Source organism: Bos grunniens, chromosome 1 (assembly GCF_055505025.1).
Source record: "Bos grunniens cultivar Pamir isolate PY7600 chromosome 1, Bosgru_T2T1.0, whole genome shotgun sequence".
NCBI lineage: Eukaryota > Metazoa > Chordata > Mammalia > Artiodactyla > Bovidae > Bos > Bos grunniens.
The window spans coordinates 124,133,388-124,148,233 of record NC_141165.1 but is presented as its reverse complement, the minus strand read 5'-3'; the positions used below and the strand labels follow the sequence as shown (position 1 = coordinate 124,148,233).

At 36.7% G+C, this 14,846-nt stretch overlaps 1 protein-coding gene and 1 pseudogene across 3 annotated transcripts in view; both read left to right on the top strand.

Annotated features, from left to right (window-relative positions):
- CADM2 (cell adhesion molecule 2) overlaps positions 1-14,846 on the top strand; it is a 1,267,951-nt gene that overhangs the window by 446,930 nt on the left and 806,175 nt on the right. The gene's annotated exons all lie outside the window — the stretch shown is intronic.
- Positions 2,881-4,514, top strand: LOC147380193 (capping protein, Arp2/3 and myosin-I linker protein 2 pseudogene; annotated as a pseudogene). Its single transcript, XR_015134937.1, has one exon. The product of XR_015134937.1 is annotated as a capping protein, Arp2/3 and myosin-I linker protein 2 pseudogene (transcript).

Here is a 14,846-nt window from a genome sequence, read left to right as displayed (position 1 = left end):
CCATGCAACTTTTGTTTGGACCTCCAGCAAATTGTAGGACCTGCCCAATGAGATTAGGCATATGGAATAGCTCAGATCTCCCTCCAGTAATTACATTTTACCTTCTTAAAACCAGATGTTCCCCAGTACAGGGAGAGCTGCATGTTTGCTGAAGCAGGTAGAATGTCTTTAAACAGTTCCACTTTCACACACTACAATTTTGAATAAAAAAGAAAGTCTCTTTTCTACCTTTCAATATACTGCCCAAGTTTCACTTATGAAAAATGTAATTTTTAAATAAATTGCTAGATTTCTTTATACAAATATCAAAGAACTATATCTGCAATTGCCTGAACTCCGCCATTTGATATATGTGAAATTAAATGAAAAAAATTTGCCCAGTAGAAATAGGTAGGTGCTATATAAACACATCTGTAGGTCATTTAGAAATTACTATCATCACTCTTTTCATTAAACTGACATGCATATATTTAGAAACTACTTTTCAAAAACCTAATGAAAGACTGTCCTTAATAATTTCCTTTTATGTTCACATATAAATCAGCATTAAAATCTTTTACATAATGAAATGCACATTCTTGGCAAGGAAAAAAAAGGTTTCAATTTGTTCTATTAGTTTTAAAAATGTGAGCTGAAATGTGTATCCTGTTTGTTTATATCATTTATACATTTATTGTCATTATATATGTGTAAAGGTGTTTCCTTCACATTTTGAGTCTTATACAGTTGTGAATTTTCTAGTGTCACATTTGCAGTAGCACTTAGACAATTGAATTACAGTATAAAAAGAAATATAGTTAGAAACAATTCATACACACATCTATGAGGAATATAAGTGTTTCATGTGAAGATTCTCAGGTTCTCAGGGCATCTTCTTTGAGTTCATTACATACTTTAAGTAAATCATTTATGCCAACATGGTGTCATGGATAATATCCTAATTTGTACATGAGTTACAACAATTATTTTCTGCCTGAGTACTAAGTCTTATCAAAGTCTGTGTTTCATCCTGTATTTATGGAGTCCCTAGGTTACACAGTGCTGTATCGCAGTGGAGGCATTAAATTTTTAGTCAAATAATGGGTTTTGGGGATCATCTCAAGCAGAACTTCCAAATAATTTAATCCTTCTTGTATAAAGTTTTATATAAGGTCATTTCATAGTCTCTGTATATTGAGAAAGAAGACAACTTACATAATTTACTGAAATAGACATCTGTTAGAGGTGAGCCCGGAGAAGGCAATGGCACCCACTCCAGTACTCTTGCCTAGAAAATCGCATGGACGGAGGAGCCTGGTAGGCTGCAGTCCATGGGGTCGCTGAGGGTTGGACAAGACTGAGCGAATTCACTTTGACTTTTCACTTTCATGTATTGGAGAAGGAAATGGCAACCCACTCCAGTATTCTTGCCTGGAGAATCTCAGGGACGGGGGAGCCTGGTGGGCTGCCGTCTATGGGGTCGCACAGAGTTGGACATGACTGAAGCAACTTAGCAGCAGCAGCAGCAGAGGTGAACCAATGAGGTCATTTTAATTGAAATCCGTGGGGCAATGTATGGAAGCCAATTCTAATGCAAACTGAATACTAACTTCTATTTAAAATACCTGTGGGTTCAATTGATACCATTTCATGTTGAACTACACTAGAATTAAAGTTTCCAAACACCAATCTTTCAATGCTAGCAATTCAGAAGTCTCATTTGATATCTCATTTTAGCCTTTACCTAAATCATCTACATCTTAACATTTACGGTTTTCTACTATTGATTATGTAAAGGACTGTAAGGCCTTGATTCTATATTTTTATATGGACTGTAGAAGCACTTGAGAGAATCTTCATTTGTGTCTTTGGTTGCTGTCATCTTCATTGTTTTATGGTTATAATATGAACTGACAGGTAATGGAAATATAAAGGGGTTCTTGAAGTTCTTCAGCATATGCAAAAATGGACATTGAAATGTGGAGACTTGTTTATGTAAGACTATTAACAGCTTTTTCAGAAAAACATGCTGTGTGTGTCTCATTTGAGTGGCATTACTGTTTTATGACTAAAAGGGTAGATTTTAAAAATAATAATCAAGGAAACACTCTATAGAGTGTTCTTTCTATAGCATCTTTATTTTTTGGAATAAATTTGGAAGTACATGTAATTAAATTACAATTAAATTTGGAAGTACATGTAATAAAAATGATTATATGCACAGTATGATAACAATGTACATTTATTTCTCATTTTTAGTTTACCTTTGTTTTTAAAATCATGCTAGTTATCTTTGAAGGTGAAACCACAAACTGTGTTTTCAAGACATGTTTTTCCTCAGTAGAATTATGTCATGGAGAAACACTATGGATATCCATCAAAGTGAAACCTACAAGGACATAAGAGCTCATTATTAGTGAACATTGTAACCTTCAGATGGCTTCAGCATTTCTGTCATAAAATGGCAAGCGGAATGAGAGACTGAAGCACATCACACACTCGAAATTAACATCACTACATAAATTATGGCTCTTATACAAATCTAAAAGGATCTATTTTTTACTTTAAAGCAATGAATTATTACAACCTCCAGTCTTTGTGATAAAATGTTTCAGTGAGTTCAAGTTCAGTAAGATCAGTGCTGGCTTCAGGTTGACATTATTGATTAAAATTTGCTAAAGCATCCTGGCAGATACAATGCTACAACTTTAGTCAAGAAACCAAGCCAAGGAACACATCGTGGTTCTGATGCTTGTTCTGGATAGTATGCTTGTTCCTACTGCAAAAACCTAGAAAAAACAGAAGATAATCAAATGTAGAATTGTATAACACTGGTAAATGACAGATAATATTGTTCACATACTAATGCAAACTTTGGTAGTACACGTGTGATTAGGTATCACGTCAGTTTCCGTTTTTAATAAGTAATTTTGATAAATGAAAGGTCTTTTCTTCCCTGAGGAGAAAGAAAAGGATGATGAAGAGGAGCAGAAGGATGAAAGTCCTCCACAGAAATGGCCTGAATCACTCCACTGTCTTCATCTGGACTCCTCCACTCACAGTGCTGCTGAGGAGCTAGAGCCGGAGCCCGAGCTGGGGGCTCCGGGGGAAGATGCAGAGCCGCAGGCGGGGCCGTCCGCTCGTGGCTCGCCGAGCCCCGCCGCCCCAGGGCCCCCGGCCGGCCCGTTGCCTCGCATGGACCTGCCGCCCTCCGGGCAGCCCCTGCTCCATCCGACCCGGACCCGACCGCGGCCGCGGCGCCAGCACCACCACCGCCGGCCTCCGGGGGGCCCCCAGGTGCCCCCAGCCCTGCCGCAGGAAGGGAATAGGCTCAGTGCCCGCGTGGATGAGGGCGTGGAGGAATTCTTCTCCAAAAGGCTGATCCACCAGGATCGCCTCTGGGCCCCCGAGGAGGACCCGGCAGCTGAGGGAGGTACCACCCCTGTGCCCCGTACACTTCGCAAGAAGCTGGGCACCCTCTTTGCCTTCAAGAAGCCTCGTTCAACACGTGGGTCACGACCTGATCTTGAGACCAGCTCTGGCGCGGCTCCCCGCTCTCGAAAAACCACACTCGGGAACTTGCTTCGACCACCGGCCCGTCCTGGCCGTGGTGAGGAGCCTGCTGCAGGGGCTGAGGGGGGCACCAGCAGCCCAGACCCAACCCGCAGGAGTCGGCCTCGATACACCCGCGAAAGCAAGGCATACTCCCTGATACTGCTCCCTGCTGAGGAGGAGGAGACAGTGGGTGCCAGGCCCGACAAGCGGCGGTCCCTGGAGCGGGGAGACACAGAGTTGGCCCCATCCTTTGAGCAGCGAGTACAAGTGATGCTGCAGAGGATCGGTGTGAGCAGAGGCAGTGGGAGTGCCGAAGGCAAGAGGAAGCAAAGCAAAGATGGAGAAATCAAGAAGGCTGGCTCAGATGGTGACATTATGGACAGTTCCACAGAGGCTCCTCCCATCTCGATCAAGTCCCGCACCCATTCAATGTCTGCTGACCCTTCATGCAGACCTGGGCCAGGGGGCCAAGGGCCTGAGTCTGCCACCTGGAAGACACTGGGGCAACAGTTGAATGCAGAGCTCAGAGGCCGTGGTTGGGGCCAACAGGATGGTCTGGGCCCCCCGTCCCCATGTCCAAGCCCAAGCCCCCGAAGATCCAGTCCCTCCCCAGACAGCCTGGGCCTCCCAGAGGATCCCTGCTTAGGCTCCAGGAACGAAGATGGCTGGCTGAGGCCGCAGCCCCGTTTGGCAGGGCGACGAGCAGTGTCTGTGCATGAGGACCAGCTCCAGGCCCCTGCTGACCGGCCCCTGCGGCTACAGCGCTCCCCTGTCCTCAAGCGCAGGCCAAAGCTTGAGGCGCCTCCATCTCCAAGCATAGGATTTGGCCTTGAAGCCGAGCCTCTACCCACCCAGTCTACAGAGCCCTCCAGCCCACCCTCCCCAACCACAAACCAAAGAGGCGGCGGCCCCAACCCCTGACCTCTTCCTTTCTGCCGCATGAGATTATTTTATTAAAAAACTCAAAGGAAAAAAAAAAATTTCTTATTTATATCCTAAAAAATCAAAGCTTAAAAATGGGTAGTGTGACAGTTTTCAAATTTGTGTCTGTTCTATATATTATATATGTATAATAAAATTACATATACTGTATATATTTTGAGAGAGTATACATGGAGTTTTATATGGATGAAGAATTTGAAGGATTTTTTTTTCTTTTCCCTTTTTTTTTCTTTTAACATTATCCCCTCTTTTAAACAAGGTTGATGAGATGACAGAAAATATTTGAATGAAGGCTGCAATCTGCTACAATGGAACAAAGCTTTTCTCTTTGCCACCCTGACTGATACGGTTAATGTGTGCATCTATGACCTTGACAATTTTCAACAAACATACTTGAATAGAAGAGAACTATACTTCAGGCAAAATATCATAGCAATCAAAACCTTTGGTGGTTAAATTGACTAAAAATATTGGCCCATTATTCAATTTACTTCATTTCTGTTAGTAATAGCCGTGGATGACAGAGAGATTACTGGGTGCTTTCATTGAAACGTATAAACAGAATTCAAGTTTAAAGACAGTAACCTACTACTGATTTTCTGAGGGACTTATCATTAAAATGATATTCCTTTATGTTGTTCGTTCATTGTTTGTTTACCCATGGAATGGTTATAAACTACAGAGATGACATTTGAAAACACATAAGTGGAAAATTCTAAAAGATGGAGCCATTTGCACTCCGTCAGGCATACACATAGACCTGATATCCACGAAAATGGGTAAACTCTCATATTTAAAAATTTAAATAGCACTATTTGAACTTTTTCTTCTGTGAGCAGCTCTCAGGCAGATGAACATTCCTATAATTGAAATTATCATGCATATTCTGACCCTAATTGGATAAGTTTTATATTAGGTTCACACCAAGCAATCATGGAAGCAATTATGGGCACTTGTCCTGGGGCTGCCATAGCCCAGGTGCTGCTGCCTGATTGTCATTTGGTAATTACCTTGGTACTTCCCAACTACTCCTTAGTATCAGTTAAATGATGCAGTATACTTCAAGTGAAGTCTCCTTGGAAGTAGAAGTAAATAATTATTTAGTTTGCTGCTTCATAAAGGTGATGCCTGCTTCACCTGGAATGTGCAGATGTATAATGAAAATTGTCTTCTGAGGAGAGCTGCACAGAAGTCAAATTGGAGATGAAATCTTTGCAATTAGCTACACAGTTCCTTTTGAAATATAGAAAACACCTTAAATATTAGTGATGATAGAGGCATTGCCAACTTTAAGATTTTTTTTTCAAGTCTTTGAAGTCTGACTTTGCAGAACAGATTGTAAATCTCTGGCCCATTACACACCTGCAGAGATTTTGGTGTTTTATTTCTCTTGGGTGAAACTGCAGAAGCCCAAACCATGTTAATCACTGTCAGAATCAGTTGTATAAAATGCCAAAATGCAGTGAGCCAAGTGTTTTATAATAAATATGACAATATAGTCAGAATGTTGTTTTGTTAGGCTTGTTATTTGTTGTAATTTTTCATTTATAGTCTTTGAAAGGAGAAAGTGCTAAAGCTTTTATCAGAAAAAAATTTAACCACAGGAGAGATGTCACCATACTGTATAAATAAGACTCTTTGTATCCTAATTAATTCAAATAAAAATAGATACACTAATTTAATATTAGCATTTTATTTAAATGCCTTAAGTTTGCCTCTTTTAAGGAAATTCATGTTAAATATTACTAAAATTTTTATCTGTCACTCTATGAATGACATATAATTAATAGAAGAATTAATATTTTCACTATATAATTTCATATATATGTATATGTTATTATCTTTTTATTTATACCTATATTTTAGACTTCTACTAAATAATAGGAATAAAAATTGGGGCATATAAAGAATAATTTTAGTCTTCTATCAATGTTCTTACTTAAAATAGAGATTGAAGTAACTAGATTTAAAATTATTACAACAGCCTAGTTATCTCATTGGCTATTATTTTTTAGATAGCACCCTTACATGTATTTTTCACTGATTTCTCAAAGGAAACATATTTCGTGACAAAGAAATTAAATATGTCATATCATAAATTGTTATGTCTAAATCTTTTAATAATTTTACTTACGGCTGTGCCAGGTCTTTGTTGCTTTTTGTGTGGGCTTTGTCTACTTGCAGAGAGTCGGGGCTGCTCTCTAGTTACAGTGTGTGGCTTTCTCATGGCAGGGGTTTTCCTTGTTGAGGATTACAGGCTCTCCACAAGGGCTTCAGTAAAAAACTGAAGCGACTCCGGGGCTCTAGAGCACAGGCTACATGCTTGTGGTGCTTGGGCTTAGTAGTGGTGCACATGGCATGTGGGAAACTCTTGATTCAGGGATCGAACCCATGTCCCCTGCATTGACAGGTGGATTCTTTACGACTGAACCACCAGGGAAACCCCCCAATGGTTAATGGATGTTTTGATATGTAATATCCGTAAGTAACATTCATATATTTCATATCATGTACCCTCTGATTATATCATTTTAATGACATCATTAAATTTTGAGGAAGACTGTCCTTCTTATTCAATAACCAATTACATAAAAGTAAAGTATTTTTAGTTCACTTTCAGTCAACATTTGTTTATTGCTAGTCAATTAATAAGGTAAATGTATTATGTTATTATTTCAGTTTCATAAATATTTATTTTTTACCTGACTCTAAAGTAATATGCAGAAGTGATACAAAGAAATAGAATATACTCTCCTGAGCTTTTTTATTTAGAAATACAATAACACTAAGGCGTAGTAAATAAATCACCCTTTCCATGTGTTCCCACAGTGTTAGAATTATTTTGCCATTGTCTATAAGCTGCTTGGAAACAAATGAAGATCATAAACTACTTGAGAAGTGACCTTATTTCTTCACCATTATATCATTAGCTCCCAGGGCAGCGTCTGGCAGTAATACAGGATCAAATAATAGTTCTTTCACTGAGTGGGTTGACTAAATGCTTGAATGCTATTAAGAATTAGGGAAAAACTAATGGAATGCAGAGTACTTACATACTGCATATATTTCTAAGGTCAGCATTATATGCATTCTGTGCTGCTCTACCTACTTTTAACCCTATGATTTGGATCATAAGGAGTAAGACTCAAATGTGGTTGTATAATATGAATCTTTGGTTACTACCATCCTGTCCCTAAGGCTCCTCAGTTCAGTCTCTCAGTCGTGTCTGACTCTTTGTGACCCATGGACTGCAGTACGCCAGGCCTCCCTGTCCATCACCAACTTCAGGAGTTTACTCAAACTCATGTCCATTGAGTCGGTGATGCCATCCAACCATCTCATTCTCTGTCATCCCCTTCTCCTCCTGCCCTCAATATTTCCCAGCATCAGGTTCTTTTCCAATGACTCAGTGCTTCGAATCAGGTGGCCAAAGTATTGGAGTTTCAGCTTCAGCATCAGTCCTTCCAATGAATATTCAGCACTGATTTCCTTTAGGATGGACTGGTTGGATCTCCTTGCAGTCTAAGGGACTCTCAAGAGTATTCTCCAACACCACAGTTCAAAAGCATCAATTCTTTGGCACTCAGCTTTCTTTATAGTCCCAACTCTCACATCCATACATGACTATTTTAAAAACCATAGCTTTGACTAGATGGACTTTTGCTGACAGAGTAATGTCTCTGTTTTTTAATATGCTGTCTAGGTTGGTCATAACTTTCCTTCCAAGGAGTAAGCGTCTTTTAATTTCATGGCTGCAGTCACCATCTGCAGTGATTTGGGAGCCCCCCCCAATAAAGTCCCTCACTGTTTCCACTGTTTCCCATCTATTTGCCATGAAATGATGGGACCAGATGCCATGATCTTAGTTTTCTGAATGTTGAGTCTTAAGCCAACTTTTTCACTCTCCTCTTTCAGTTTCATCAAGAGGCTCCTACCACACCACATATACCATATACTTATATAGGGATACAACCAGGAGTTAGGAATCTGCAGTTACAAAGTACCTGAAATCAATTACTATGACCTTCTCAAAAGTGTGGTGAGAGTTGGAATAGTTTTTCTTCTGATCTCTATTCTCTTTTCCAATAAAAGCCTTTCACTCTCTTCCCAATAAGGTAGTGAAAGAAGGTTATTTATTATTTAATGTAAGCTGAAACTAAAAACTAAGAAAGAAGCAGATTTTAAATTGAGATCAATTCAGATTTCTTGTCTAATAACTAGTGAATGTACAACATGTTCTTTTCTAAATTTTGTAAATAGTCTTTTTATTTCTGAACATTATATAAAAGACTTAGTTCCTAATTCCTTTATCCAGATAACTTAGTCTATTAGTCCCTCCCACTAATATTTAATATCATATCCCCTAGGCAATTATATGATATTCATATAACATATTACAGTATATTTGCACCAGTGAATACAATTGCAATTATTCTATTATTTTGTGTTTCAATAACCACATTTGAATTTATCCAAGTAGATCATAATAACTAATAGTCTCTGTGTGATCAGGTTTTATCCTAAGCCTTTTGTATGCATATGTAATAATTCTTACAAGTACTATATGAAATAGGTACTATTATTAACCCATTTTACAGGTAATAAAAATAATGTTATGGGAAAACAAACAAATGCCCTAACCCTTGGACTGTAGGTTATCTACACTAGATTGTTTTTAGGTGCTCTTTTAAAGGATATGCTCTGGTTTGTTATACATGTCTTCTAAATTTCATGCATGTTATCTAACAGCACTTGAGTTTTAACATAACATCATTAATTATATCCCAACAGTATTTAGCAACTGAAGTAATAGTAGAACAGCAGGGACATAAGATTTTTTGTAGAATTAGTAGCATAGTTGACTAATCAGTTGATTAATCTAACTACTTGAACCTTCACCTTATCAGTCATGTTGGAATATAGCAGAAGGGTAAAAAAAAAGTAAAACATATTAGAAATATAATATAAAAAAGGAAAACTGTAAAAGGAAAATGAACCATTGAACATAAGAGAAGTCTTTCAAAGAACTAGGGATTTAATGTTGTGTAAGAAGAGGAAAAGTAAACTATCACATAAACTTTATAGGCATAGGTATTTGAAAATAAAAAGATATGCATGATGTCTTAGTTTCTTTTTCAAACTTGTTAGTGTTTTTGTAGTTCAATAATATAACATCCTGGTATGCTTTTAGGGGAGAATATTGTTTGGCTATCTCTATATTAATATCAAAATTACCATGCATGTTGTTTAAACTTTGTAAGCAATGTTATTAAATTAATTCAATGTGAATATTTTGCCTTGAAGTGAGAAAAGTAGAATTTTAATATAATATTTGAATTTAAAATATAATGCCACAAACACAAATTTTTCAATGAACTAGAAGAAAAGTTTGGTACTTTGATGTCACAGAATTTGGAATATTTATCACTACTGAAAACCCCTTTAAGCAAATAAATAATAAATAACTTCATAACATTAAAGCATTGATTTTTATTATAGTCACCATATCTTTTTATGGAAAATGCTTCCTACACATCTGACTCTGTCCCAGCTTCCATTTAATTTTCTCTTACTTCTGTTGTCTCCTTCTCCTAGAATAACAGCTTATAATAATGAACATGATATTTGGTTAATGAAGAATGGATTGCATATTCAGAGATATACATATTTATGTGACCTTCTTTTGTTCATAAATGCTAATATTTGTTGCTTCTTTGTTGAGATTTTATTTTCTGTTTTGTGACAAACAAATGTATGATTAGTGAAGCTGTAAAGTTCTCATGGTAGCTGCCTGTGTTCCCAAGATAGCAGCATTAGTGTCTACAGAAGCAGTTAATGCTGTTTATCATTACTGACAGAGGCTAGGAAGGTCCTTCTGTGGCTTTTATCTTTCACCTTGCCAATAGAAGTTGATGAGCTTTCTGATTTAAATTCGTAGGTGATGGTTCAGGATTTACATGCACTTCACATGGACAAGCACACAGGTAAACCTAACCTGCTGATAGAGACTAATTAAAATCATCCTAACACTCCAATACTGGATATCCTTATGAAAACTATTACTTTATCCATATTTAATGCCAAAGTTGCCTTATGAGAATATGAAATAGAATAGAGCTCATGGAGAAATTATCCCATTCATGCCTTAAACAGGTTTAATTGCGTTATGAGTGACTTTTTTAGGTGTATGAAAAGTAATGAATGTAAGGCACATTCTTAATACGAATGTAAGTTTTTAAAATTTAATTTTTTAGTAGTTAGGAATTTTGAAACAAAGCAAAAGAATTCCAATGATATGACTCACTTGAGTAATACTGATCACTTTTTTCTATATAAGTATTTTCCAAAGTGTGATTCCAGAAAGAGATGCCAGATACCACCAGAAAACTAAATTTTGAGGTCAGATATATTTGGGAATTTGAGTAAAAGTTTAAGCAGCTTTTAACTTTATGAGAATATTCTATATTTAATGATACTGTAATTGTCCAAAAGTATAGCTTGATATCTAGCATTTTCTAAATTTTTCAGGAATCATTTTGTGTAGCTGGTTTCCCGTGGAACAGTAATAGAAATGTTCTATCATTGTCGCTAACACAGTGTAGTGTTTTGAATAAATCTCCATTCCTACCACTCCTTCTAATTTGAATGGTTTCTTCTTGCCGGAAAAATAAAAGCTAAACTCCTTACTGGATGAAATAGGAAGGTACCTGGCCCAGCTCTGTCTTGGTCCTTGACCTTATAGCACATCCGTCAGTCTGCCCTTTGCTTCACCCATGCTGGGGTTTTCTTCCTTTAAACATATCAAGTTGTTTGACCCTTCAATATCTTTCTAACTTTTTTCCCTGCTGGCAGGAGGCTCTCTCTTAAACCTCAGTGTCAATTTTCTCTCTTCAGAGTCATCTCCCTTCCCTTGTCTTTTCTAAGGTCTACTGTTCCTATGATACCTCTCTTGGCACCCTGTGTGGTGCTTGCCACTTTCTAAAATTAGCTTATGTGTGACAATAAGCTATGTAAGGACAAGCTATGTTTATCTGGTTCATCATCAGATCCCCAGCACCCGATGGCACCTGCCACAAAGTAGGTATTCTGAACATATCTTTGAATAAATACTCATGATTCTCTCATAAAAACTGAGAAAAATTGCCTAAGAGGAGAGACTTTTCTCTTCCTTTTCATTCTTCCTTAAAAAGTAACAACTAAACAAAAGAGAAACAAGGTAAACAGAGCAAGTTACTTTCAAGAAATAAGTGGTATTGACTAATTAAAAGCAACCATAAATGTAATATAATATTAACTATGATAAGGCTGTATTTTGAAGCTTTTACTAATGAAGATAATAAAATATAGTGAAGAAAAATGATTAAAAGGATAGTTTGAAGAATCAAGCAACATGGCTTTGCTACATTTGCAATAATAGTAATATGTATTTTATTGATAAGGATGATAATAACATAGTCAAGTGACTTCAAAATCCAAAACTGACCCAAGAACTTAATGTTGTTATTTATTTACAACTTCATGAAGATTGCTTGAGTGTTTCTAACAAGGAATCACTGTTATCTAAATAATATGAAAAAACGTGTCATACCAGATAGCTTTGCATTCTTCTAGAACTTATTTTTGAAGTAATGTAGCCCTTTAAACATAATTCTATTTGTTTTAAACTGTAGGTTTTAGATAAAGGTAAAATAAATGTTCATATTTTCTTAACTAACTGAAGAAAAAGAACTTTGAAAATAAAGGTCAGCTGTTTTATTTTCCTTTGGGAATTGATCTCAGTTTACTCTGTGATGTGTTTCTAGGCTTGAGAAATTTAGATGGGGAGGCAAACTCTTTGACTTTCATGTTCAATTCTGAAAACATTTCATTTTAATGCAATTTTGCTCTTGCTTTAATGATATCAGCTGTATAATCTCATTTCTTTTTTGCCACAGAAAAGCATCAGAATAAAGGGAATAGCTTTTAGTAATAACAAGACACTCCACAAATCAATATTATACCCTTCAAAGGAATCTGAATTCACAGGATCAAGAAATTGTGACCCACAAGATTGTTTTCTTTTTTCATCAACAAAAATACATTTTATTCAACTTGTTATGTTTTTGGTGCTCCATCAAATTCATTTTATACTACTGGCAACTGTTAGACTATAAAGACTAAAGCAGTGTCTTTTATTCTATAACTGGAGTCGATGCCACATTCAGCTTTCATTCTTTCCTGTGACCCATCTTATTCTCTGACATCTTTTGAAAAATGCACATCCTATGCTAGAGAGCTTTGAAAACGTTCCTGTTTTTCAATCTGTTTGTAGAAGACAGCAGCAGCTGAATGGATGAGTATTTCTGGAAAATATGATGCTTAATGAAAAGCAGATTGCTGAGTCCCATTTCAAAGAATAGAGTTTAGATATTTTCTCCATCTGCTTGCTGATGGAGATGCCGAAGACACTGCTTCAATCCCTGGGTCAGAAAGATCTTTAAGAGTAGGAAATGGCAACCTGCTCTAGTATTCTTGCCTGGAGAATGCCATGAGCAGAGGAGACTGGTGGGCTACAGTCCACAGGATCACAAAGAGTCAGACATGACTGAGCAATCACACCTATTAAATAAATTACCTTGCTTATTCTTCCCTGGTGGCTCAGATAGTAAATAGTCTGCCAGCAGTACAGGAGATCAGGGTTCAATCCCTGAGTCAGGAAGGTCCCCTGGAGAAGGAAATGGCAACCCACTCCAGTATTCTTGCCTGGAAATCCCATGGATGGAGTAGCCTGTTGGGCTGCAATCCATGGGGTCGCAAAGAGCCAGACATGACTGAGCGACTTCACTTTATTATATGCACATTAATATGGGTCATAACATTAGATCTATATTATAAGAATATAGACATGCATTGATATTGTTATAATATATAGATAATAATATAAACAGTTAATACTATTTAATTAGGCATGCTATTATGGTATGCAATGAATAAAATATAAATATTAATCGAAACTATCAGTGGTATTAAATTTTCAAGAGCATAAAGCTTCTTCTGACCACCATGAAAAGTAAGAAGTCAGAGAAATGAGCGGTGATCCTTGATCAAAGATTTAGAATTACCACACCTTTTCAGGATAATGTTAAAATATCATATGAAAGATAATCAGTTCTGTTCAGTTGCTGAATCGTGTCTGACTTTGCGACACCAGGGACCGCAGCACGCCAGATAATCATAAGATTTTAAAAATGGATAAAAAACATAAATATGATATCTTTGCTTTACAATCAATGTAAATGTCAATATTCATTATGTGAATCAGAAAAAGAATATCAATTATTTTAACAGTTTTAGGGGATAAAGTTATTTTGCATATATATTATATACAGCTATTTTAAGGATTATATTTAATGTGAAATCTAACTTTAAATTATTTAAAATGTTAATTTCAATTAAGTATTGTAAACTCAAAAATATACTCAGGAAAATATCAATGTGTCTCTTACTTTTTCCCTCTTCTGTTTATAAGAGTACAAACATATGCATCCAAATAACTACATGACAAAAATCCAGTTAAACCTTAATACATTTGTATTTTAATATCAAATAAGTGTGGAAGTGTGTAAATTACTGCTTTTCTTAACTCTGGATAGTCTGCAATTCACACATTCTTCTGATTCAGATAATCAATTAGTTTTCTCTGAAAACAGATACTAAGAACAGAGCAAAATCATAAAAAAGCTATAAAAAAGTGTAGCATAGATATCATCCTTACTAATTAAAGGAAGTTAAAATAGCTCATATGAATCTCATACAATAACTGCCCAACTAATACTTTTATGTAATAGTGTAATCCTGGGGCTTCCCTGGTGGCTTAGTAGTAAACAATCTGCCTGGAGAATCTGCAGGAGACATGGGTTTGATCCCTTGGTTGGGAAGATCCCCTGGAGAAGGAAATGACAACCCACTTTAGTATTCTTGCCTTGGAAATTCCATGGACAGAGGAGCCTGGTGGGCTGCAGTCCAGGGGGTGGTGGGCTGCAGTCCAGGGGGTCGCAAGAGTTGGACATGATTTACGGATTACACAGCAATGACAATAATATAATCCTAAAAGAAGAAAGCAAAAATAAGAGCTTCTAACATCAAACATTATTTTAGAAAATGAAGACAAAATGAAAGTCATTTTAGTTAATTAAATCATTAACTAAATGAAGAGCTAGTATTTACTAGTAAATATTTATGTTACTAAATACTGATCCCCAAATATTTTGTTTTTCTAAACAGAACTTGTGTATTTATTCATGTATCAAATATATAAAGGAGTAATATAAAACATGCAAAACAAATATGGTTGACTGAAACATTTCTGAATGACACATTCTGTTTGTTTG